Consider the following 22,553-nt stretch of genomic DNA (forward strand, 5'->3'; position numbering starts at 1 on the left):
GAACATAGATATTCTAGTTTAAGACGCTCTAGATGCCATAATCTGTATAAGCAATGGGAGACATCATGATGTTTAACATTTAAAAGAACAGTGCAACATATCTGATGGCAAAATGGACATTTATACCATCATTATATGCACTTGTCACTAAATTTAATCTGCATTACCCTAAGCAGTGCTCAGATAGTTATATGGCAAAATGTAGGTTCTAAATAAAGTTGAAGTATTAATAACCTCCTCTACTTAAAAATGTAAAGCACTAATAGCTCCTCTCAATATGGCTCACTTTTAACCTTTAACAACATTCAAGTGGTTGTAATTTCTATCAGATTGTTTGGAATTTGATTTAATTCGAGTCCTGAAGCTACAATTAAACTCACAGCTACCTTTTGTAACTATGTTTCATTCAACAACTAGAATAATCTTTTAAGTCCGGGGGGGGGGGGAGGGGGAGAGGAGCAGGATTCAAAATGCTATTTACAACTGGTTTGCACAATACACATCAGCAAGTTGTGTTACGTATTTTCAGAGTTGGTGGAAAACAAACCATTTCTCACCAGCACTGGAGGAAAATCATCAAAATGAATTCCTCTCCCCATCTTTCACTCCCTCCAACCCACATGCTATTCAGAACTGAAACCAAAATTGCTGTGTAATTTTCCTGGGAACACGCACAAAGGGATTTGCAGAAGCCCACAGAATTGGCCTAACTGTTCTCTCACAGAAGTCAATGGTAAAATTCCCCTTGATTTCAATGGGCAAATTAGCCAACTCTGAAATTCTGAAAACTCCACCCAGTAAATTTAAGGATCAGGCACTAAAACTGTACAGAATGATATACTCCTATTACAACCCAAAAAAATCCACTAAGTTAACTGAAGCTAGAAGGGAATTTCAGGTCAGTCAAGCCATCTATGGATGGATCCACAAAGAGATTTAGGCACCTAACTCCCAAGTTTGCCTCCACTGCAATCCACAAAACTCCTACCAAATCTGCAGGCACCTAAATACATTTGGCACCTAAGTGTTTCAAATAAGAGTCCCCCTTAGAGTACATGCATTGCTGCCTCCCTCCAGGCACCTGTTTCCCATCCCAGAGTGATTCATGAACCAGAGAAAAATGCATCTTCTGTCACCTAAATCACATGTGGAGCCAAATCTGATGAGCAGCCTCTCAGCACGGGTCCCACACAAACTCTGGTGGCAGAAGGATTTGGGCCCAATAATTAGAGCACAGCTCTTTCTTCTGTCCCTGAACAGGGAGAGAGAGGATATGAAATAGGGGCTCCTCTCAACCCACAGAGCTTTGGGATGTTCTGATGCAAGGTTTCCTCAATCCCTCTCACTGAGCTTGTTGCACTCCAGTTAAATTAAAAGCAGGCCATCCCTCAGGAGGCCTGCACTGCCGTGGCACAGCAGAGTGCAGCGGGCTGGAAGAAGGTAGTGGGGCAATGCGGAGCAGGCTTCTAGGTTACTCCGACTCCTGCTGCCACAGTGAGTGGGAGGGCAGCTCTTGCTGCTGCTCTGTACCAGGCCCCCCAAGTAATCTCCCAGGGCTGCCCATAGCATGATTAAGGCAACTGCCATGGACCCTGCCCTCCCCAAGCATCATACAGATGGGACAACTCTGATTAAAAGTCTCCCACCTCTCATAGAGTTCCCTAACCAGTCACTGCCCACATAGCTCCCTAACCACTGGACTACACAGTCTCTGACTCTCTAGCCCTAGCGACAGTTCAGCTGTGGATAAATACTTATATGGTCATTGGATCAGAGAGAAAGAGCGCGCATGTGACAACAAGCAGAGAGATATGGGGGGGAAACAGAAGGGGCAGGCTTCATCCCCCCCAAATGCTGTGGGCAGTAGGGGAAAAGGCCAGAGCCTCTGGGCAGACCAGGGGACTAGCCAAGAGGGGCTGGCACCAGCACTCCTGCAGTCACCGGAACGGCAGGGTGAAGCAGAGCAAGGTGGCTACACTCCCCTGGCTCCCACCTGCGTCACTCACGGGAGGGGCAGGACCTCACCTCCTCCCCGCAGTCACTGGTGGGAAGTGGAGCGACACTGCAATAGGAGCAGAGCGAGCTACAGCCATGCTGCTCTACTTCCCGCACCACTGCAGGTGAGCCTGACCCCTGCTGCCACAGCCAGGACCCCGCTAGTCCCGCAGGCCATGTCGCTCAGTGAAGGTGTTGGGGGAAGGGGAGAGAGAGGCAGGGCAAGAAGAAGCAGGGTAGGAGCAAGGTCTAGAACCAAGGGGACATTATCCCAGGCCTCCCCCAGGCTAGAGTTGGCATGGGGAGGAGTCACATGGGGGGCAAAAAGGCTAATGGCATATTAGGTTGCATTAAGAAGAGCATTGCCAGTCAATCCAGAGATGTGATTATTCCTCTTTACTTGGCTCTGGTGAGGCCACACCTGGGCTGTGTCCAGACTCAGGGGTTTTTTCGAAAAAAGTAGCCTTTTTTCGAAAAAACTTCACCTGCGTCTAGACTGCAGCCGCGTTCTTTCGAAATTAAATCGAAAGAACGCGGCTTTTCTTTCGATGGCGCAAAATCTCATTTTATGAGGAAGAACGCTTTTTTTCGAAAGTGCTCTTTTGAAAAAAGGCGTTCTTGAATGCAAACAGGGGTTTTTCGAAAGAGAGCATCCAGACTGCCTGGGTGCTCTCTTTCGAAAAAGCGGCTTGCTTTTTCGAAAGTACCACTTGCAGTCTAGACGCTCTTTTTCGAAAGAGGCTTTTTCAAAAGTATCTTTCGAAAAAGCCTCTTTCGAAAGAGGCTTGCAGTCTAGACGTAGCCCTGGAGTATTGTGTCCAGTTCTGGGGCCCCCACTACAAAAAGGATGTGGACGCATTGGAGAGGGTCCAGCAGAGGACAACCAAAATGATGAGGGGGCTGGAGCATATGACCTACGAGGAGAGGCTGAGGGAGTTGGGTTTATTTATTCTGCAGAAGCGAAGAGTGAGGGGGGATTTGATAGCAGCCTTCAACTTCCTGAAGGGAGGTTCCAAAGAGGCTGGAGAGAGGCTGTTCTCAGTAGTGATGAATGGCAGAACAAGGAGCAATGGTCTCAAGTTGCGGTGGGAGAGGTCCAGGTTGGATATTAGGAAAAACTATTTCACTAGGAGGGTGGTGAAGCACTGGAATAGGTTACCTAGGGAAGTAGTGGAGTCACCATCCCTAGAGGCATTTAAGTCTCAGCTTAACAAAGCCCTGGCTGGGCTGATTTAATTGGGATTGGTCCTGCCTTGGGCAGGGGGCTGGACCTGATGGCCTTCTATGATTCTACTCTAATCTCCTCTTTCATAATTTCTTCATAATGCAGCAACTTCAACACGAGAGCTAAAAGGAAGCCCCCATCTCAGACTAGCCCATAGCCCAGTGGTTAGAGCGGTCATGAGAGGTAGGAAATGTCTATTCAAATCCTTCCTACCTCGATCAGAAGGGAGAACTGACCAGTGTCTCCCACACTCCATGTATGTGCTCTCACCACCAGTTATAAGTTGGGCAGCTGCACCACGATCTCCTTCTCCATTATCTACTATATGTGTGGGCATGAGGCAAGCACTTAATCCACCTGCCTGAAGGCAGCCACTTGTGGATCACTAAGCAGAAATAGAGAGGGGTGCAGCATAGGACACAACCATCTACCACTGCTTAGCATAAATGGCCATCCGCCTAGTGAGATGGCTTTTGTAGATCACTTTCTTCCGGACCGCTCTCCCCACCAGCAGTGGATTACAGTGCTGTTGTGTAAGTGCCGAAAAGCTGGGTGCTGTGACAATGAGCACTGCAATGCCTACATCCCTTTGTGGATCCCACCCCTGGTTCTTATGCCTCCCAAATCAAGTTTCTACCCTGGTAAGAAATTCTTTTCAGGCTTCTCCCAGATCACAAGACAGATCAGGAGTTCATGAAAATCAGAGAGAAGATGGTTGAACCAGAAGGAGTGGTACTTTGCATGTGGGTATGGATCAGGGCACAGCTATTGACCTCAATGGGAGTTATGTGCATGACCTAAGAACAGCGTGATTAGAAAAGTTATAACCCAGGAAGAAAAAGTGGCTGACTGGTGATATGCATTTTATGTATTTGACATTTAGGCTGGCACTCAGGCAGATCACCAGAAAAAACAACAAAATTCAATATCAACTAAAGATAAAAGAGAAATTTCCAACACAGAGCCCAGAACACATATCCTTCTTCCCCCTACCCACCCTCAGAGAAAAAACAAAAACAAAACAAAAAAAACCACCACCACAGAGTTAAATCCAAGCATTATTGACATAAGTAGATTTTTTTCCCCAATCCATTTCAGTAGGGCGAGGATTTTACCCAAAGCAAATAAATAAAATTTGCAGCTTGCTTGAAGTGTCAAAAATAGGGCTCTGCAACAGTCATTGGACAACCACAGTAAGTGACCTGCCTCCAGCACCCAGAGCTACAAGATCTGAGACTGAGGTGTTATCAGGGATCAGGTTAGAACACAAGGAAAGGAATGGCCTTCAGGAGCCACACAACCCAAACCACAAAAGGCTTTAGAGATCAAAATCAACTCCCTGCACTTGCACACAGGAATGAGCTGGGAGTCTGTGCAGTCCAGGGAAAGGAAGTGGAATACTAGATCTCAGTCTCTTTCTCATAGACCTGCCCTATTGTCTTTTGTGTTTATGCTGTTGCTACAGTCGGTGGGCTAATCTCACACTTCTTTTGCACTGGAGTTGATTTAAAATCAACTCTAATGATTTTAAATGGACTTGCACTGAATGCTCCTCTCTCACTTAAGTTAACGATAAAATTAACAGTGCAAGACCAGGCACTTCCACTTGTTTAAGTGAAAGGAAAATCAGGCTCATTCTTTTTTAGTCACTTTTTTCCCCACAAATACACCTCTTAACCGAACAAAATTACATTTTTAAAATAGGCTTTTAAGCTGGTTCCCTGTGTAACGGCTCGTGGGGAGCCGCCTGCCCCCTCTGCTACTGCCTTTGTATCAGAGGTGGCAGTGCCGGGGGGCGGGAGGGGAGAGAGAAGCAGCAGGCAAGAGCCAGTACATTCAGGGAGCTGACTTAAACCCCAGCTTCTCATGCGCACCAGCTCCCCATGCACACCAGTAGTTATATGGTTACTTAATGAATACAAGCAGAGAGAGGGTAAGTTTAGAAGATAGGATACACAAAGAACAAGTTAAAAATCACTTAGGAAAGTTAGATGTCAGCAAGTCACCAGGTCCTGATGAAATGCATCCCAGGATACTCAAGGAGCTGATAGAGGAGGTATCTGAGCCTTTAGCTATGATCTTTGAAAAATCATGGCAGACAGGGGAGATTCCAGAAGACTGGAAAAGGGCAAATATTGTGCCCATCTATAAAAAGGGGAATAAGAACAACCCAGGAAACTATAGACCGGTCAGTTTAACGTCTGTCCCAGGGAAGATAATGGAGCAGGTAATTAAGGAAATCATATGCAAACACTTGGAAGGTACTAAAGTGATACCAGCATGGGTTTGTGAAGAACAAGTCATGCCAAACTAATCTGATAGCTTTCTTTGATAGGATAACGAGCCTTGTGGATAAGGGAGAAGCGGTGGATGTCATATACCTAGACTTTAGTAAGGCATTTGATACGGTCTCGCATGATATTCTTATTGATAAACTAGGCAAATATAACTTAGATAGGGCCACGATAAGGTGGGTGCATAATTGGCTGGATAACCGTAGTCAGAGAGTTGTTGTTAACGGTTCTAAAACCTGCTGGAAAGGGATAACAAGTGGAGTTCCTCAAGGGTCTGTTTTGGGACCCGTACTGTTCAATATCTTCATCAATGACTTAGATATTGGGATAGAGAGTACGCTTATTAAGTTTGCAGATGATACCAAACTGGGTGGGGTTGCAACTTCTTTGGAGGATAGGGACATAATTCAAAATGACCTTAGCAAGTTAGAGAAATGGTCAGAGGTAAACAGGATGAGGTTTAATAAAGAGAAATGCAAAGTGCTCCACTTAGGAAGGAACAATCAGTTCCATACATACAAGATGGGAAGCGACTGTCTAGGAAGGAGCATGGCAGAAAGGGATCTAGGGGTCATAGTGGACCACAAGTTGAATATGAGTCAACAGTGTGATACTGCTGCAAAAAAAGCAAATATGATTCTAGGTTGTATCAACAGGTGTGTTGTAAGCAAAACTCGTGAAGTCATTCTGCCGCTCTACTCTGCACTAGTTAGGCCTCAGCTGGAGTACTGTGTCCAGTTCTGGGCGCCACATTTCAAGAAAGATGTGGAGAAATTGGAAAGGGTACAGAGAAGAGCGACAAGAATGATTAAAGGTCTAGAGAACATGACCTATGAAGCCAGGCTTCGTGAACTGGGCTTGTTTAGTTTGGAAAAAAGAAGATTAAGGGGGGACATGATAGCGGTTTTCAAATATCTAAAAGGCTGTCGGAAGGAGAAAATTTGTTCCTCTTGGTTTCTGAGGACAGGACAAAGAGTAATGGGCTTAAAGTGCAGCAGGGGAGGTTTAGATTGGACATTAGGAAAAAATTCCTAACTGTCAGGGTGGTCAATTATTGGAATAAATTGCCAAGGGAGGTGGTGGAATCTCCCTCTCTGGAGATATTTAAGAACAGGTTAGATAGACATCTGTCAGGGATGGTGTAGATGGAGCTTGGTCCTGCCTTGAGGGCGGGGGGCTGGACTCGATGACCTCTTGAGGTCCCTTCCAGTCCTATGATTCTATGATTAATTAAATGCATTTTAACATCCCTACTCCACAGAGGCTGCGCCTCTGCCTTTTAAATATAGTAAGAGCTGGGTTACCTGCTTGCCCAGCTGCTACTACATTTAAACTGCAGCAAGGTTAGTCCCTGGATCCCAGCCTCCTCTTATCGAATAATCGTGTAGTCGATACAAATTATATTGACTGCACGATTAGTCAGTTACCTACTTCTTAACATCCTTACCTGGGGCAAAGCTCCAACTGACTTCAGTGGAAGCAGGATTTCAGCGCTAGTAATGTGAACTAAAGACAAGTCAAGAAACCCTTCACATAAACAATCAAAGAGCCAGAAGACGGTTAAAAAACCCCAAACCTTTCTGTCATTATTGACCTGTGCTTGATTTAAACCTTCATCCAAGAGATGAAAGGTACTGGGACCACATAGGATAACAAATCCTATTCCACTACACAGATATTTCTCCTATGAGTAAAAGAAAACTATTAATCTGAGCAACATTTGTACTGGTTGTGTGCATCAGAAACATCAGAGAACTCCAAATATATTAATGCTCATAATGGAATAAGAGCTACTAAATCATATCAGCAAGTAATGGCTAGACACTCTACTCAGTTATAATTGCCCACTTCATTCTATTTGACATAATCCATCCACTACATACCATCTGGTCACATTGCCGTATTTGATGATAGCAACAATGAAAACATAACTTGATAAAATAAAATGCACTTTTCAGAAACAAGAACAGCATTAAAGGAATCTAGCATTTCATCCTGCCATTCATCACAGCAGTAAAATAGCAACCCAACACACAAGTCAATGAGCGTCTTCAGTTTATTGCTAGTTAGTATGTATTACTATACAGATATTAAGATTCCAAAAGATACAATCTTTAATTAGAAAGTCTCTGGCTCATTTAAAAAGCTTGACATCTAAAGGCAAGTACAGTCAAGGCAACTTATTGAGTATTTGTGACACTAGATGCATAGTTGACATAAAAAAATATGCAGCACCATATCGCAGGTTTCTGGAACACCAGTCAAATGGTTTTAATTTGGGCTTCTCAACCTGCCTGCAACATCTTTTCAGCACAATGATAATGACACAGTTCTCCAAACTCTTTCACAGCAGCATTTTGAGAACACAGACTGGCTTCAGAGGGATTGTTTGTTCCTTCCCTAGTGCCATCATCGGATTTTTTTCAAGGAAACAAGAGTAACTTTGGCTAAATTGAAAAGATAAACTCTGCATCAGCAAAAAAGGGCAGCAAGAACTGGACCCGTGCTGTTTTGTGGCATCCTGGTTTCTAAGCTGAGGTTTATACCCCCTATATAACTGCTTCAATTCAGAACTAAGCGACCAGGGAAAGCACTCCCTCAGCTGTTAGAGAACAGTGCAGAATTTCTCCCCTCTAATTCACAGAGCGCGCTCTCAGCTTCTAAATCCTCTGCCAGGAACCTGATCATTCATAAAGCCTCCCTTCAACACTAAAGGAAGCTAAATGTGGAGAATACATTCTCTACGGGGCAGAGTTAGATTTTTTTTTAAAACAAACCCCTGAGCAAATGCCGCTGCTCCTTTCTGAGAGCAATGCAAGGGGACAGAAAAGGAGCGCAGAGGGAAAGCTCTCATTTCCCGGAGCATTTTCTTTGCAGGAAGGGAAGCTTGCGGCTCTGCAGCGCTCTCACAGTGCCGGGGTTTTTAATCTTTTATGTCCCTCTTACTTTCATTTATTGTAATGGCATTGAGGACAATCGCCAAACCTTAATTCTCCAAACCACAAAGCAAGGGCACGAAGCCGCCAAGAACACAGTACAAGGCACACACCGATACGGCTCTTTAGTGCCTGGTTGTTCCCCCCCGCGTAAATAATCCAGCAGGGTTCAAGGAGTTGCAAAAGAGGTTGGATTTTCTTCCTCACTGACGCTAGAGGTGGGAAGGCCCCATCTCCCAGTCCCCACACCAGGGCAGCGGTAGATCTCTCCGTGCCTAGATTTACCAGCAACTGGAAACGCGGTCATCTGATATTTGCTTCAGCCCCTTGATGTTGGCCAATGGCAATTCAGTCCTATTTGCAAACCAATGCAGCGGGGATGGAAACGGCCCGCCCCAGCAACCCTCCCGCGGCTGCCCTACAAAGGTTGAACTAATCATTAACTGCAGAAGGCAAAGCGAAGGCTGCTCTCTGGCCAGGCAGCAGCCGAGGGAGAGGCGAGCGGTTACTGCCAGGCTCAACCCCCTCCCCCCAGCAAAAACCCGAACTTGACTCAAGCGTGCAGCAACCCAAGTGAAAGCGATCGGCCCCAGGGCTCAATGGGGAGCAGTGGGGGAAGCTGCCTCTCCTCCCCCCAGCACTGCCCACTGCACGCACTTCCCCTGGGCGACCCCCACCGGGCGGAGTCCTCGCCACCAGCCCCGAGCAGGCAGCAGCTGAGCGTGTCTTCCCCCGTCTCAGCAGCCGCGTCGCCACCTCCCGGGGAAGCCCGCGCCCATGCGAGCCGCCGCACGCCACCCGGCCCTTCCCCCGCACCTCCAGCGAGCAAACCGCGCCGCGAGACGCCGGCAGGAAGAGCGAATCCCCCTCCCACACGGGAGCCCTCGCCTGCTTGCTGCAAGCCTCAGCCAGGCACCGCGACCGGCTTGGCTAGTCACAAACGCAGCTGAACAGCATAAGCACAAAGCTCTCCCTCCCCCCCAAATACACACACACAGCACTCTCCAGCCTGCGACTGGGCTTAATGCGGAGCAAGGCAGGATTGCATTGCACCGCACCGGGCAGGGGGATGGAGGAGCACTTGCTCTCCCCCTTTGCAAAAGCACAGCTCGGCCAGAGCGCCGCGGCACTTGCTCGGCGGTTTCCGCTGCCCGCAGGGGACTTTCTCCTGCTTTACCGAAACCGAACCGGTTTAAGTTTGGCAACTCGCACGTGCAAACTTCCCTCTCGCGCCGAGCCCCTGGGAGCGTGCACGGGGCAGCGGCTGCATCTTCCTCTGCGGCCGCTCGGGCGGTGCACGCCCAGGCAAGTTTGCAAGGTGGAAAGTTTCCACGCGCTTTCCCTCCGCGCCCGCCCGGCTCTGCCGAGGGGCCGGCCCACCCCCAGCAGCAAAGGCGACGCACCCTTCCCGCCAATGGCATCAGCTCCGGGGCTCCCCGCTCTGCCTCCGCTGCCCGGTCTCCATGAGGCAGCAGCACGAAGCCGGCACTGGGGCCAGGCGGGAGGCGCGGCGCGCTCGGCAGCTCCGGACTCTGCTTGCCTGCGGGCTCGGAGCGCAGGGGGAAGGGGGCGAGCTGATCACAGCGCAGCCTACCGGGAGAGAGCCCGCTCCAGGGTATCCGCCTCCTCTCCCCCCCCCCCCCCCCATCGTTAACCCCCCGTGGAGCCTCTCCAGCCGACAGAGCCACACTCACCGCGCTCCCGCCGCCTGCTCGCTGGGAAACACGGGCGCTCAGCCTCCGTGTCCGCTCGGCTCAGGCAGGAGACGCGCACACGCTCCCTCTCTTCCCAGTCTGCCGGCTGCCTCCCACCACAGACACACCGCTCGCTCCGTCTCCTCTCGCACGCCTGCCGCCTTCCCGTCAGAGCAGACACCGAGTTCTCGGTCTCTCCCGTCCCCTGCTGCCACCCTCCTACATCCTCCCAGCTGCCGCCACCCAGCCCACCGGCGCACACCCTCAGCTCAGTGCAACAGCACTTCAGTGGCAGGCAGGGCGAGACACACTGGGCATGGAAAAGCCTGAGCCCAGGCCAGGAGTTCCCAGTGCGTTTCTGCTTTTATCCCCTGGCCCATTGGTCCTTACTGTTTATTCCTGATCCCCTAGCAGGTGGGCTGTGTATGATGAGTCACAGCCTATGGCCCCCTCTCACAATATCTAATGTGTCTATCCTGCCAACACCTTTGTGAAGGAGGGACCTGCTATCATCCCCGTTTTAGAGCTAGGGGACTGAGAGACTTAGCATGAGACTTCCAAAAAGCACCCATGATGAGTTCCTAATGCCCATGAAAAAAATGGGAGGTAGGTGTCTGAATCACTTAGGCACTTTTAAAAATTGCTCCCTGAATGATTTACCTAAGGCCACACAGGAAGCCTGGGGTGGAGCAAAGAACTGAACCTATATATTCCATGAACCAGGCTAGCAGCTTAATTTTAGAACCATGCTTCCTCTTTTACTGCTTGTTTTTCTTATAGCAGTTTTCCCCTTTTTTTCTTTTTCGATTTGAAAAATCTTTTATCTTGGTCCATAATTACGGGAAATATCTTTTTCATGCTGTCTTGTATGTCAGACAGTGGAGTAGGTGTCTCCATTTCTTTTCTGCCCTATTGGTTCCTATTGGGGTTGAATGGGTGCTTAAGGGTTTTCAGTTTTCATGTGTAGTGTGTACTCCTGGATTCTACACTTGGTAAGAGTCCAGCTTAGCTTTGCTAGTTTCACTGCAGTAGTGAGGGTAGTCTGCTGTGATAACTGCACAAGGATTTGTAGCAGTCTAAAGGATTGATTCCCCCCCCCCCCCCCAGTGTTTCATATATTGGTATTAGGTAGGGCACCGTTTCCCAAACTGTGGGTCCTGACCCCCCAGGGGGTCGTGAGCAACTTAGAGGGGGGTCACGATAATCAAAAGTCTGAGAACTCCTGATGTAGGGTCTAGCATTGAGCATTTTCAGGTTTTTACTCCATTGGTTGGCAGTTTCCGGTTGTTGAGAGCAGGAAATATGAGAGTAGATTATGCCTCTGTAGTTATTTAGGTTGAGAGCCTCTTCATTTTTGAGTACTGGGATAGGCTTTTATATACTATGGTACTTACTATTTGTTACACAATAAGAATATTCCTCTTGTTGAACTGTGGATCCATTATGGCACCTTTGCTGCTCTTAGGGTAAATTTGCCCTAAGGCACCTCTCTTGTTCTACCGTTCAGAACATTTTTATATACTTATCAGCTTCTTTCCATTTGGGATGCTCAATTATCCTTATTTTTGTGGGATGTTACAGTAAAGGTACATCATCTGTAAATTGAGTTTGTCTCTCTTTGTAGAGCTGGAGTCCAGTTCCCTGCTGGTACAGTTGCTTCCTTATGGCTTACACAATGCATCTGAGAAAGACAGCTATCATCAGTGCAAGTGCTTTGAAGTGCTAATTTAGTTTATTTTCTAGTCTGTTGCTCTTTCACTCTTTTCTTGCCCAACCCTTTACTGCTGGTCACAGTTGCTAAGCATGACTTCTAATCAGAGGACAGGAGAAAAGTTCCCCATGAAAACCACAGCATGTCTTCCTTCACAGATCTCAAAAAACACTCTGGATGCATTGGGCAATCTGAGATTATAAATTAGTGTAAAGGTGAGGGAAAAAACAGCAAGCCCATATTAATCACACTATACAGGCTATACTGACAAATCAAAAAACAAACATCAAACACAAATTGTTTATTTAAAAACTCTAACTACAAATACAAATAAAATAATACATAAAAATGTTACCTTTTACTAAAACAAAAATACACTACAAGTCATTTTATATTCATGTTTGTTTTTCTCATAATGAGTCACCCAGTAAAACTTATTATTACTACTAAGAGCTTACTAATATTTGCATTATGGTAGTCTGAAGAAGTAACATCTGAGACTAGGAAGGCATTGTGCTAGCTACTATACAAACACCAACTAAGGAATAGTTCCCGTTGCTAAGAGTTTACCAGTATATTCTGCACAGACAAGACAAACATAAGTAGGAGGGGAAATATAGTCTATTACAGATGGCATTGGGAGAAAAACTGATTTAGCCAAGGTCAGGCAAGAAGTCTGTGGCAGAGCCAGGCAGTGGCAAATTAGCCACTGGTCAATGGGGTGTATGCCCAGGGCCCCAACCACTTGGGGGGGCAGAAAAATGGACACCCCCATACTCTGACCCCACTCTCCCTTTTTACCCAGTGCTCCTGTCAGGGAATAGGGTCAGGTTGTAGGGTCTTGCCCCAATCCCTTTGCCAACTGCTCCTGTTGGGAAGTAGGGGAAGCTAATGTTCCCCTATCTCGGTCCCCAGCAGAAGCATCAGGCACGGGGGCGCGGCAGGGTAAGACTCAAGCCTTGACCCTCATTTCTCCTGCAGGAGAAGAGATGGAAGGGGGGACTGCGAGTGGAAGAGATAGAGCAGGCCCTGCCTTTCTCTGACCCAGGGTCCCACAAAAATCATAATCCCCCTCTAAAGCCAGGAACTCAGAGCGCCTCGGTCCTAGCGTACAAATAGTGCTCCTTACTTTCAAAAAAACTTGTGAATAAATGTAGCCTGTTTTTTAAGTTTTTGAGGTATTGTGTGTTTTTCTTTATATTTTTGAAATGCCTGTATGGGTGAATGATAACATTCAAAAAACATAAATAAAGCCAAACACAAATTCCTCTAACTAGAAATTAAAATACTAGGATAAAACATATTAGATTGTGCTCCAATGAGCCAGTCTGGTTAGTGTATGTGTACACCTATGCCCTCTACTGGATAGAATCAGAACTGTGTGTCAAAGTTCTTATACTGCTTATATTTACCTTCAGCTCAAATGGGAGGAGGCTGTGTTTGTTGAGTAGGGAGACTGCAGTGCCCTAAATTTGTTACAATATTGCACAATCCTTTGTTTACTTTTCTTTTAAATGTCTCCTAGAATAGGGTTTAGTTTATTAAAACTGTTCCACAAGATCCAAGATTATGGACTTCACAGTCAGGGCTGGTTCTTTCTCTATTCCATCTATCCCCACCCTATTTGGCCTTAATTTCTGTTGTCTTAATTCTACCCTTTGGTAATGCACCCTACATATATTTACAGACTTATATCTGTATAGATCTCCTTTGTTGTTATTTAGCCAAACTTATACACATCAGCTTGGAATTTATTATCAGTAAATGTCAGTAAGCATTGATTTCACCATACACAGCAAACGGATGACATAATACTTCCACTGATAATTAATTAAATTTAAATATAAGAAAAGTAAAAACACTGCTGCTTGAGAACTTATCAGAGCTTGATTTAAAGATATTTACTTTGTGTATTTTGACATATGACAATTTGTGTTTTAACAATTTGAATTTCAGTGTCTTCTGTCATTATATAATTGTCACAGCCCCATAATTTATTGCAACTCTGAACATTTTAATTGCTAAAAATAGAAAAAAGTGCTTAAAAATAAACATTGATATTATCTGTCAGAATTATAAAAAAATAAAAAGTCTAGTTCTGCCAAGCTTCCTTTTATATATTTACTGAGTGTTACAGTAGATAAATGCTAATGAGTATTAGTGGTTAATTCAGTTTTTCCTTATTAATCAATCCCTCCCGCCCTGTAATGATTTTTGCTGCTCTTCTCTGAACTATCCACTATAGGGAGGGAATTCTGTTGATTAGCAATATCACTTTGTATGGATGTAGGATTTTGTTCATTTGTAGATTACTTTCCTAAAGGAGGAAAACAGTTTGCATATGGAGTAACTAAGGTATAGAGGACCAGACTGTCCTTTCATATCAGCTTTACAACAGTGTAACTTCATTAACTTCAGTGGAATTACCTGGATTTACACTGCTCTGAAAGCAGAATTAGGCCCAGAGAGGTTAAATGAGTTGTGTCAATCAGCAGCTGAACTTAGGTGTCCTGACTCCAAGTCCCATCTCAGTCTAGTTGATCCAGCTGCCCCTAAACATAACCATCTATAGAATTACTATTCAAAACAAAATAATACAACTATCATGTCTGATTTATTATGTAATCACACTCCACATACCATTCTAGAAATAGCTCTGTGCTTCCCATATGCCATCTTCTACAAACAGCAAGCGAAACACCTTCCTGCAAAGATGACCACATTAATGAAGATCTTAATAACCCACTACAGGGATATATGATCTTACTTTTAATCTAATTCATGGTGAAAATGTAGTTATTGATTATTCAGCTAATGTAAATTTAAAAAAAAAAAATAAAACGAAGTGAGACAAGGCTTCCAAGTGCTCCAAGAAAGGACAGACTGACTTTATATCTGATCTTAAATGAACCTGCAGCATACTATTAAAAATAAATCTCAGCATATTGTCATGAATTATGAAACACTGACATTTCATTTTGAATTAATGCAAAGGGCTGCTTGTACACTATTTTAGAGTCACTTGGTTAGGCAAATTAATCCACATTTTACTTCACCAGAACAAATGTTAGCAACCCTGCTATTTTTCAAAACATCAAACTATTTGCATAATGAAAAAATATCTTAATAGAAGTTGTTCCCCAGGGCTGTTGTGAAAGTAATTTTGAAAGGAATCAAATCTGATATGAATTGCCAATTGCTTAATTCAAAATACTACTGATTATTTTTACACAGGTGTAAGAAATTACTCATTGCCCAGCCTGGCCTTTCTACACTGAAATTAAAGACTCATCAGTGGCCTGTGCCCACTGACTTAGACTCAGATTAATGGCCTGTTCAATTGTGATGTAGACTTCCGGGGCCCGGCTGGTACCTGGGCTCTGAACCGTAGGAGGGTGAGGGTCCCAGAGCTCAGGATGCAGTCTGACCCAGAATGTCTACACTGCAATTAAACAGGTCTTTAGCTTGAATCCTACAAGCCCTGAGTTAGCTGGCATGGGCCAACCATGGGTTTTTAATTGCAGTGTAGACATACCTACAGTTTACTGAGCCTCAAGCTGCTAAAGGGCAGGGGGGATAATTGGGCCCTATGCCCAAAAAGGCATGAAATTTTTTTTAAAAAGAGTTGTTTTAACTTTTGGCAACTATAATACCAGAGGTAGACATGAGGGATGCCCATTTACTGAATTTGCATGAGTCCACAAGCAGCCAATAGCAATGCTGATCACACTCTTAAGATACCTTTACTATATCTGCCTATAACAGATACCACAGTGCCATTCTACTGTTCATATACACCAGCTTTGTTTTTGTTTTTTTTAAAAGAACATCAAAACTGAAAATATTCCAAGTTTAGTTTTTTATCTCATAAGTAATCAAGATTATATCTTACAATCTACTGTTTAAAGCATCAATTCAGAAAGGCACATGCTTTCAGCATATGGGTGAATACTTTATTAATGGATTTAGGGACATGTGTAATGGCTTTGCTGAATAGGGATCTAAAACAGTTATTTGAAAAAATCATCTGACAGGATGAAATTAAGGAGTTGCTTGGCCAATGCTCTTGTTTTCAGTTTCATCATTTGACAAAAAAAAATCCATTTATTTCTATATCAATTGGCCATCACTTTTTATTTCTCTCAGAGGCAAAATCACCTACATCAGTAACAGATGTTTGTGGATCTGCAATCAAGAAACAGAAGCATGTCCTACAGTTTAATTTCTCATCATATATTCTGAACCTAGTTGGGAGGTGATAGAGCATGGTACTCAGTGACCAGATGATGCTACAGAACTAGGTGCAAACTTCCCACTCCGATTTGGATTTCTTCTCACATCTGCTGGTAGTGAGAGATATTTTAATTATAACACTAAGTCAGTGTTAAGAGTTAATAAATTGTGACAAACTGTAACAAATTGCTCTACTTTAGAAACAAGATGTGGAGGCACAATTCAGCTAAATGGAGCCCACAGCAGAAGTTTTCCTTAGGGACATTTGTCCGCATGTCTTTATACTCATCTTGGCATACTCTCTCTGAGAAGGAACTGCACCACAGGCTGATTTTCAGTAGTGCCAACTATTTAATAAGGTACTGGGCTCAACACAAGTGTAACTGGATGAAATTCTGTGGCCTGTGTAATAAAGGAGGTCTGGTTACATGTTTTCAGTGGGATCTTAAAAATCTATGAAACTAACAAGGGACACACTAGCCATTAACAACTAAGGCTTTAGCTAAATACTTTGGATTTAAGGATTAATGATCCCGCCTAAAAATCTTCCTCCTGCCAGCAGGGGAGCCAACAGTCTCACCAGGCCCCTGGGCAAGATGAGGACAGCGGCTCTGCATTCCCAAAAGGGGCAAAGCCTCAGTCTGGAAAGGGTGGGGTCAGAGTAGCCAGCCCTCAGCACCGCCCAGACAGTGCTACACCCCCACCGTCAGAGTCATCCAGAGCACACTGTGCGCGGCTCTGGCAGTAATTTAAAAGGCCTGGGGCTCTGGCTGCTGCTGCAGTAAAGGTGTCCAGGAGCCCCAGGCCCTTTTGAATTGCAAGGCCCCAGGACAATTTGTCCCCACCATCCCCCCTCCTTTGTCCCCACCATCAGCAGGCCTGCCTGCTATCTTGTTTCACTCTCTCATAATCCTTCTCAGTCAGGGAAAATCTTTGTGTTATTTGTTTTGCGCAGTGCCTAGCACAATGATACTCTGGTACCTCGCTGGGCCTTTAGGTGTCATCATATTAGTAATTGAGGATGGGTGCTATACCTGGATTATCTTGATCTGTAATTGCCATTTAAAAAGGAAGATCCTCAGTTCTAATACAAAAGCCATTGCAATTGCAATTAAGTACAGGCAGTCCCCGAGTTACGCGGATCCGACTTATGTCAGATCCGCAGTTACGAACGGGGCTTTTCTCGCCCCGGAGGACGGGAGCGGCGGGATGCCCAGATGCACTGCGGTCCCGCTGCCTGCGTCCTCCGGGGCGAGAAAAGCTGCTCCGCGTCTCCCTGGTGTGCTGGGGGGGTAACCCCCCCCCCCCCAGCAGACCAGGGAGACGGGGAGCAAAGCTGTGGAAGACCTGGGCGGTGGGACCGCGGTGCGTCACGGTCCTGCCGCCCACGTCTCCCTGGTCTGCTGGGGGAGGGGGGGGCGCAGCTAGTGCGCCCCCCCCCCAGCTGACCAGGCTTTTCTCCAGACGCCTGTAGTAGAGCAGCTGGGGCACTGCCAGTTGGTCCCGCAGCGCCGCTCTGGGCGCTACTGGACCAACCCAGCAGCACCCCAGCTGCTCTGCCCCAGGCGTCCCCAAGTCAGCCGCTGCTGAAACTGACCAACAGCTGACTACAGTAAGCCCGAGGCAGAGTTGCTCTGCCCCCGGCTTCCTGGAATCAGCCGCTGATCAGTTTCAGCAGCAGCTGACTTGGGGACTCCTGGGGTTCTTAAGTTGAATCTGTATGTAAGTCGGAACTGGCGTCCAGATTCAGCCTGTTGAAACTGATCAGCGGCTGATTCCAGGAAGCCCGGGGCAGAGCAACTCTGCCTCGGGCTTCCTGTAGTCAGCCGCTGGTCAGTTTCAGCAGCGGCTGAATCTGGACGCCACTTCTGACTTACATACAGATTCAACTTAAGAACAAACCTACAGTCCCTATCTTGTACGTAACCTGGGGACTGCCTGTATTATTGTGATAGTAACTGCAGTTCCCCTCTGACTATTTCCTTTCATGAGGACAATGATATCATGCATCCAAAAATTGATTTTGACAGTTCAAGTCAAAACACTTCACTGGTATAATGATAGATTGTGATTTTCAGCACAATACTATTAACTTCCCTGGAACCATATTAAAGGAACATTAAAGGTTTGACTTAAACCCTCAACAGTGAGGTCATTCTGAGTAAAAGGGAAACATAAGAGTGGACTTATCTCCTTAATTGATGCCATTGCAAACAAGGAGACAATGGGAAAGGTAGAGGCAGCAGTCAGCTCAGATCTTTTTAGCCTTTCCTTTCTATTTGTTCCCTTTAAATTCCTTCCACAATCCATCAAGAATCGCTTTAGCATAACTGGGCACACCACAAACTCTAAAAGGAGTGTATCTGATTAGCCTCTATCCTAGGTTCAAAGATATCAGATATGCCAGTTTCAAAGAACAGATTCTGAGCTGGGTTGACCTTAGGAGATACATATTTGTGATACCAGAACACTTCCTTTCCAATGGGAGGGTATCAAATTTGATAGCTTTTTCCATGAATGAATCCTGTTTACAGAGTTGAAACCAGGGGTTGTACCATTTTTTCTTTTAGGGAGTTTGAGAAAGCAAGAAGTACTTTTTCAGGATTAGACCATGGAATACTAAGTGAAGTTCTAAATTCTAGTCACAGCTCAGTCACTGAGTTTTGGCGCAAAAACGCAAAAACCTGCAGAGCGTCCACACCTCAAGCACATTTTTGCGGAAGAACATTTACAGTAGAACGGCAGAAGAGAGGGCTTTTTGCAGTGTAGGTATACCTCCTTCTACGAGGAATAACTCCTTTTTGCGCAAGAGTTCTTGCGCAAAAAGGTGTGTGTGGATGCTCAACAGGGGTTTCTTGTGCAAAAAGAGCCTATCAGAAAAAGCACAGGTGCTCTGATAGCCATTCATAGAATGGCCATCAGAGTTTCCTTGCGTAAAAGCGTCCATGCAGTTTGCACACTATCTTGTGCAAAAGCACATCGCAAAATTAGTGTGGATGCACTTTTGCTCAAGAAGTTTTTGCAGAAGATCTTTTCTGCAAAAAGTTTCTTGCACAAAAAGCCTGCAGCAAAGATGTAGCCTGATTTTTGCAGTGTAACCCTTGCAAGTCCCTTAACCTCCCTTTTAGTTTGCTTGGCTATAAAAGCAGAGCACTGAAATATTACACTGAAGAATACCCATGTAAGACCTTGATTAAAAAGCAGAATGGTGTTATAGATATGCTACTAGTTTGACATGCAAGATATCTGACTTGAAATCCTGAATTAATACTGGACATTTTGTGTGACTCAGGTAAACACCTGTATGAGGGGAATAGCTAACTTGCTGTGCTCAGGGTGGTGGCATATTTTTTTACACCCCTGAGCAAGAAAGTTACAGCACAGTAACTTGCCAGTGTAGACAGCCTCTAGTGTGTCTCTCTACAGGGCCTAGCACAATGGAATCTTGATCTTGCGATGGGGCCTGTAGGCCATTATAACAATAATAAATACATTGAGAAATAATTATGAGGCTTATTTAATGCTGAAAAGATTATTTAATGCTGATCAGATGAAAGATTTTATAGAATAGCAAAACATGTTTGACATGAAAATAAGAATAAAAAGTTGATGATAATAAAAGAAGCTGATTTTGTGGGTGCTGTTGCAATGCAAACACCGACAACTCTAGAATTCAGGACATTATACAGGGTAGTCAAGAAGTTACTGGATTTTCTGAGGAAGCTATTGTATCCCCAGTAGCTCTGTGCAGTCACTTCAGTCAGTCCTTTGGGCCAAGGTTCCATGCTTACAGACACTTGCACACACTTAACTTTATGTGGAGGAATAATCCCTTTGATGTCACTTTTAATGTAAAGTTAAGCATAGGCATGACTGTTAGTAAGATCAAGTCCACAGCTTGGGACTGATTGGTCCATAACACCAAAGTGGCTTCTTTGGGTGTTTCCCAGGTGTAGTGAAAACTACAGTATGGACTTGAGGTGTGATCCAGCATCCACTGAAATAGGAGACGCTCCATTAACATCTGTGGGAGTTGTATTTGACCCTTAATGGGCAACAACGTTTTTTTTCATTGTCAAAATGCAAAAACAAATACAATCTGAATTAGTGTTGTAAAATACTCGTTTCCTGTTTAAGACTTGAGATTTTATACATCAAGTTTCTGACCAGAGCAAAATTTTACCAGCTGAGCTGTAAGCCACTGAAAGTAAATTTCATTGGGTGACCCTTTTTGTGTGTGGTATATTAAAGGGTGAATGACATTTTCTTATTCACTTTCAGAACACCAGTCATGATTTTATAGACCTCTTCCATATTTCCCCTTAGTCATCTGTCTTCTAAGATGAAAAGTCTCAGTCTTTTTAATCTCTTCTCATATGGAAGCTGTTCCATACCCTTCAGTTTTGGTACCTTTCTTTTTTGACTGCTGCTGCACATTGAGCAGATGTTTTCACAGAACTATCCACGGTGAGTCATTGTCTGTATGAAATTTTAGTTTGTACCGACTTTGCTAGAGATTTTTATGTAGCCTGTTGTAAAAGTAGGCCTAAGTCTAAATGAGTTGACTTATCCACTGGACGACCTCTGCGTACCTCTAGGCCAGCAGTTTTCAAATTATGGGGTCGTGACCCAGACTAGGTTTCATTGCTGCAGGGAGATCAGGTGACCAGCAGGGGTGGTAAGTCAGGCTACCTGCCTAGCCTGGTACCACAGACTGTGCAACAGGCCCACCTCCTTGGTTGAGAGGAAAGGGCAAAGAGAGCACACAGGGATCTGCACACTGCTCCTGCTCCGAGCACTAGCTCCACACTCCCATTGGCTGGGAACCTGCTGCTGGCTGCTTCTGTGGTATAGCATGGTCTGCAGTGCCAGGAGAGGCAGGAAGCCTGCTTTAGCACCCCCACTGCACCGCTGACCAGGGGCTGCTCAAGGTAAGCCCCTCTTGCCCCAGCTCTGACCCCTGCAATTCCAAAGCTGGAGCCCTCTCCTATACCCCAAAGCTCTCTTTCTCAGGCCCGCTCGAGTCAAACTTGGTTGAGTTGCGAGTTGCGAACAATTTCCTTCAACTGGGTAATGAGAAAAAAAGTTTGAAAAGCACTGATCTAGGGGTATTGCTGGTTGAAAACCAGTGCTTAGGGTTGCCAGATGGTTTCAACAAAAATACCAGACACACTTGACATTACATCACAATCTACATTACAACTTATTTAGAAAATACCGGACATTTATAAATCCTCATTTATATTTTCTCAATTTGTTTCCCGAACAGAAAGCTAAAATACTGGATTGTCCAGTTCAAAACTGGACACCTGGCAACCCTACCACTGCTTTAGCTCCTCTGGCCACTTGCAAGCTGTATTTTGAACCCTGGTTCTCCCTGAGTTAGCCCCACCCTGTTGCCAAAGGTGCCTAAAAGAGCTAGGGATCAAAGGTTGGCAGGCTAAAGCCTTGTTAACAAGCGTTCAGCCTTCCCTAGCAGGCCACTAGGCTCAGTACACAAGCCCCTACACCAGTGGTCTCCAACCTTTTTAAGCACAAGATCACTTTTTGAATTTAAGTACAATCCAGGATCTACCTCAGACCCAAATACCCTTGCCCCGCCTCCTTCATGTCTCTTCTTTGAGGCCCTGTCTCTGTTCACTCCGTCCTCCCTCCCTCCCCATCTTCCCTTTCACCAGGCAGGGGCAGGGGGAGGGGGAGGGGCATACAATATGTACTTGGGCTAAAGAATTTGGAGTGATAGTGGGGCTCTGAGCTAAGCCTGGGGCAGGGAATTGGGGTGCAAGAGATGGTTCAGGTTACAGGCTCTGGGAGGGAGTTTGGGTCCAGGGGGCTCAGGGCTAGGGCAGGGGCTTAGGGTATAGGGGGGTACATGACTGGGACAGAGATTCGGAGCTGGCTTTGTCTGGACACTGCTTACCACAAGTGGCTCCTGGCTGAGGTGCAGTGGGGCTAAGGCGGGCTTGGCCCAGCACCACTCTCAAAAGCAGCCAGCAAAGACAGAATGTACGGTGGGAGGGGGCACCCTTACATCAGTGTCCTCCCTCTCCATTCCTTGCTCTGCACAGCAAGCAGAAGGCTCCTGACAGGGGCAGGCAGCTCCAAAGCAAAGGGCAGGAGATGCACAGCAGTGTGGGGAGGGGCAGCTGAAGTGCTGGCATTTGATAACCTCTGGGCCAAACCAGTCAGGATCAGCTGTCAAAGGCTCCAAGATCTACCAGTTGTTCCTGATCTACTGGTTGGTGACCACTGCCCTACACAGACCTCACTCCAACAGTCACATAGCTACTCCTCCTTTTCTTGGAGAAGTCCCTCACAAAACTCCTGTTTGCAGGCTTGAAGCTAATAATTAAGAGAGAGTAGGGTTCACAGGTTTTTCCATTGTTGTAGACATTCACAGTACCTAGTTTTAAAAACTATACAAACAATATATATACAAGTGCCAACATTTCATGGTCTCATTTC

The 22,553-nt window shown here is 45.5% G+C and overlaps 1 protein-coding gene across 8 annotated transcripts in view; it reads right to left on the reverse strand.

The window, feature by feature from the left end:
• FAT3 (FAT atypical cadherin 3) overlaps positions 1-10,384 on the reverse strand; it is a 647,479-nt gene extending 637,095 nt beyond the window's left edge. For 7 of the 8 annotated variants that reach the window (XM_075919378.1, XM_075919376.1, XM_075919377.1 and 4 more), the window contains exon 1: positions 9,854-10,010. The gene's annotated coding sequence lies outside the window, so the exon portion shown is untranslated. Of the gene's footprint in view, positions 1-9,853; positions 10,011-10,144 lie in introns of those variants that run through there. The other variant, XM_025188675.2, reaches the window with a different exon arrangement.
• Positions 10,385-22,553: the final 12,169 nt, after the last annotated feature.

This window comes from Pelodiscus sinensis, chromosome 1 (genome assembly GCF_049634645.1).
Source record: "Pelodiscus sinensis isolate JC-2024 chromosome 1, ASM4963464v1, whole genome shotgun sequence".
Classification (NCBI taxonomy): Eukaryota; Metazoa; Chordata; order Testudines; family Trionychidae; genus Pelodiscus; species Pelodiscus sinensis.